The 4,638-nt window shown below is 49.8% G+C and overlaps 1 non-coding gene across 1 annotated transcript; it reads left to right on the forward strand.

The window, feature by feature from the left end:
- The first annotated feature begins 3,303 nt into the window (after nucleotides 1–3,303).
- LOC127493782 (U6 spliceosomal RNA) lies at nucleotides 3,304–3,410 on the forward strand. The gene has a single exon (XR_007924326.1). It is a non-coding gene; the product is annotated as a U6 spliceosomal RNA (small nuclear RNA).
- The last annotated feature ends 1,228 nt before the right edge of the window (nucleotides 3,411–4,638 follow it).

A 4,638-nucleotide genomic window follows, 5' to 3' on the forward strand; every position in this document is an offset into this window, starting at 1 on the left:
AAGACATTAGCAACTGGACGGTCTTTAAAAATGGGAGAATGAATGAAATCAACAGGGGATTGAGTGTAGGCAGAGAAGAGATCGGGAGCCGAAGCAGCCCGAGAAGAGAAGGAAATGCTTAGAAGAAGCTGCCATGGGGCCGGCGCTGTGGTGCAGAGGGTTGATGCCCTGGCCTGAAGCACCGGCATTCCATACGGGCGCCGGTTTGAGTCCCGGCTGCTCCACTTCCAATCCAGCTCTCTGCTATGGCCTGGGAAAGCAGTAGAGGATGGCCCAAGTCCTTGGGTCCCTGCACCTGCGTGGGAGACCCAGAAGAAGCTCCTGGCTCCTGGCTTCAGATAGGCACCGCTCCGGCCATTGCAGCCAGTTGGGGAGTGAACCAGCGGATGGAAGACCTCTCTCTCTGCCTTTCCTTCTCTCTGTGTGTAACTCTGACTTTCAAATAAATAAACAAATCTGTAAAAAAAAAATAAAAAAACAAGTTGCCATGGAAGTAGCTGTGATCAGTTGTAGCAAATGCTGCCTGACCAAGCAAATGTTGAAAGATCAAGAATGTGGACAACTGAGAATTAGCTGTTGTCATTAGCAACACGGAGCTCGTGGGTGATCCTGACAGAAAAAGTTTTGGTGGAGAGTTTGGGTCAAAGTGAAATTGGAGTGGATTTAAAAGAAGAGGAGGAAAAAAGGATTTGGAGACAGTGAGGCTTTTTTTGTTTTCAGATTGATTTTTATTTATTTGAAAGGCAGAGTTAACAAAGAAAGAGAGGGAGAGACAGAGTTCTTCCATCCACTGGTTCTCTCTCCAAATGAATGCAATGGCCAGGACTGGGCCAGGACAGTCAGGAGCCAGGAGCTTCTTCCAGGTCTCCCATGCGGGTGCAGGGGCCCAGACACTTGGACCATCTTCTACTGCTTTCCCAGGCCACAGCAGAGAGCTGGATTGGAAGAGGAGCAGCCAGGACTAGAACCGGCGCTGCCTTGTGCTACCCTCCCAGCAGGGAGCTGGATCAGAAGTGGAGCAGCTGGGACCCGAACAAGTGCCAATATGGGATATTGGCATTGAAGGCGGCGGCTTAAACCACAAAGCCACCATGCCAGCCAACGTGTCATTATTTTAAAACTGTTTTACTGCAGGGGCTGGTGCTATGGCGTAGCGGGTGAAGCTGCTGCCTGCAGGGCTGGCCTCCCATATGGGTGCCAGTTCTAGTCCTGGTTGCTCCACTTCCGATCCAGCTCCCTGCTATGGCGTGGAAAAGCAGCGGAGGATGGCCCAAGTCCCTGGGCCTCTGCACCCATATGGTAAACCCAGAAGAAGCTCCTGGTTCCTGGCTTCACAAAGGCGCAGCTCTTGCCGTTGCAGCCATTTGGGGACTGAACTAGTAGATGGAAGACCTCTCTCTCTCTCACTCTGTCTCTGCCTCTCTGAAACTCTGCCTTTCAAATTAAGTAAAGGAATTAAAAAAAAAGTCTAACTGCAGAAGGAAACAGGGTAGAGTGAATGTGTTAAGTGTAGGCAGAGAAGGCTTAGGGAGGAAGAAATAACATCTTAATTGTGTTCTGACGGGGACGATGTAGCAGAGCGATAGCAGAATGTCTGAGTGAGGGGGTGGGATCAAGCACAAGCGGGGCTGGGTTTGATGGGAACACAGGTGATTCATCTGCGATGGCAGGCAGGCAGCCAGACTGTGGGAAGCGGCGGAAGCGCAGGTGTGGGGAGCGGGGAGCCTGTGCAGTGTCTGCTGATTGCGACAGCACTCGCCGCGAGGTCAGAAAGAACCCCGACCGAGAGTGAGGACAAGGGAGGACACGCCGGCCCTGCGGCCTGAGCAGAAAGGAGAGGCTGGAAATAACCGGGTGGGAAATGAGGAGGGAAATTAATCTGGATGAGTGTTGTGTGATCGCCAAGGGGCATTAAGAGTCTACTTGAGGTTTGTGGTCGTGAATTTGAAAGTGAAATGAGTCAGCGCGGTGCCAGCCTCATCTGGCTGCACAGGTGCAGATGCCGAGCAGGCAGCGAGCTAGAGTTACCACCAGGGAGTGTTAGGAGGTGAGGGGCCCCCCTGAGCGAGAGGACCACGAGGGATGGTGGAACGTGAACAGGGAGAGCAGGGAAGAGGACCTGAGTCACTGATGATACAGCATTAGGACCCCTGGGGAGATGGGAGTCTGCTTCTGCAGGGAGAATTCTCCACAGACATGTGACACTCTGCTACGTGTGTATAGTCTAACCACGGGCTCTCAGAAAATATTTAAAATCAAAACACTGCCTGTGGGGCCCGTCGTTCTGGCCCTGCAAGTTGAGCCTCCATCTGCAGCACCGGCAGCCTGTAGGAGTGCCAGGTAGAGTCCCGGCTGCTCCACTTCCCATCCAGCTCCCTGTTAACGCACCTGGGAAAGCAGCAGAGGGTGGTCCTGAGTGCTTGGGCCCTGCCACCAACATGGGAGGCCCCGAAGGAGTTCCAGGGTCCTGCCTTTGGCCTGGCCCAGCCCCGGCCTTTGTACACATTTAGTGAACCAGTGGTTGGAAGATCTCTGCCTCTCCCTATCTCTCTGTAATTCTGCCTTTTAAATAAATAAATCCCTGAAACGAAACAAAACAGTGCTGGCAGCTTTGTATACTTCAATTTATTTGTCTATTTTACTCTGTATAAAAATTAGTTAATATATGGGGTCAGCTCTCTGTGTAGTCAGTAAAGCCACTGCCTGCATTGCCAGCATCCCATATGGGCGCTGGTTCGAGTCCCCACTGCTCCACTTCTGATCCAACTCTCTCTTTTTGGCCTGGGAAAGCAGTGGAGGATGGCCCAAATGCTTGGGCCCTTGCACCTGTGTGAGAGACCTGGAAAAATTTCAGGCTCCTGGCTTCAGATCAGCCCAGCTCCAGCTGTAGCAACCATCTGGGGAGCGAACCAGCGGGTGGAAGATCTCTCTGCCTCTGCCTCTCTGTAACTCTGCCTTCCAAACAAATAAACAAATCTTAAAAAAAAAAAAAAAATTAGCATGCTAAAAAAATTAGTCCATATAAACATTATAGGACAAAGAATTTGTTTTACATAACAGAAACTGATTTGAAACATTTTAGTGACTTTTGCTAAATAGGTTTTTTTAAAGATTTGTTTATATTGAGGTTGGTATTGCGGCATAGCAGGTAAAGTCATAGCCTGCAATGCCAGCATCCCATATGGGCACCAGTTCTGTCTTGGCTGCTCCACTTCCAATCCAGCTCCCTGCTAATGCACCTGGGAAAGCAAAAGAGGATGGCCCAAGTGCTCTGCCTTTCAAATAAATGAAATAAACTTTTTTGTGCTCGCTTCGGCAGCACATATACTAAAATTGGAACGATACAGAGAAGATTAGCATGGCCTCTGCGCAAGGATGACACGCAAATTCGTGAAGCGTTCCATATTTAAAAGAAAAATAAATGAAATAAACTTTTTTTTTTAAATATAGACCACTTAATTTTTTATTTTATCACAAACATATTCTCTGGATAAGGAAATCTCTTTCTTTCTTTCTTTCTTTCTTTCTTTCTTTCTTTCTTTCTTTCTTTCTTTCTTCCTTCCTTCCTTCCTTTCTTTCTTTCTTTCTTTCTTTTTGACAGGCAGAGTGGACAGTGAGAGAGAGGGACAGAGAGAAAGGTCTTCCTTTTCCGTTGGTTCACCCCCCAGTGGCCGCTGTGGTGGCGTGCTCTGGCGGGTGCACTGCGCTGATCTGAAGCCAGAAGCCAGGTGCCTCTCCTGGTCTCCCATGTGGGTACAAGGCCCAAGCACTTGAGCCATCCTCCACTGCACTCCCAGGCCACAGCAGAGAGCTGGACTGGAAAAGGGGCAACCGGGACAGAATCCAGCGCCCCAGCCGGGACTAGAACCCAGGGTGCCAGCGCAGCAGGTGGAGGATTAGCCTACTGAGCCATGGCGCCGGCCTGAAATAAACCTTTTTAAAAAATATTTTCTCCTTAAATATCTTTCTTTTTTATTTGAAAGGCAGAGTTACAGATGGAGGTGAAGAGACAAAGAAAGAAAGAGATCTATCCACTGGTGCATTCCCCAAAAAGCCTCAACAGCCGGGGCTGGGCCAGGCCAAAGCCAGGAGCCAGGAGCTTCTTCCAGGTCTCCTGCTTGGGTGCAGGGGCCCAAGGACTTGAGCCATCTTCCATTGCTTTCCTAGGTGCATTAGCAGGGAGCTGGATCAGAAGTGGAATAGCCGGGATTTGAACTGGCACCCATATAGGAAGCTGGTGTCACAGGTAGAGGCTTAAGCCGCTACATTGCAATGCCAGCCACCTGAAAAGATTTATTTATTTGAAAAAGAAAGTGACAGGGAGAGAGAGAGAGAGAGAGAGAGAGAGAGAGAGGTCTTCCAACCCCTGGTTCATTTTCCCAAATGCTCATAACAACTGGGGGCCGAGCTAGTCTGAAACCAGGAACCAGGAACTCAGCCCAGGTCTCTCATGTGGGCGGCAGAGTTCCAATTACTTGAGCCACGACCTGCTGTCTCCCAGGGTCTGCATTAGCAGGAAGCTGAAGTCAGGTGCCAGAGCCAGGTGTCAAACCCAGGCACTCTGATATAGCATGTGGGTGTCCAAAGCAGTGACAACCAAATGCCAATCCCTGAGATGTTTTTAAAGAGAAAAAAAAA

Source organism: Oryctolagus cuniculus, chromosome 7, assembly GCF_051225735.1.
Source record: "Oryctolagus cuniculus isolate XC-2025 breed Fujian yellow rabbit chromosome 7, ASM5122573v1, whole genome shotgun sequence".
Classification (NCBI taxonomy): domain Eukaryota; kingdom Metazoa; phylum Chordata; class Mammalia; order Lagomorpha; family Leporidae; genus Oryctolagus; species Oryctolagus cuniculus.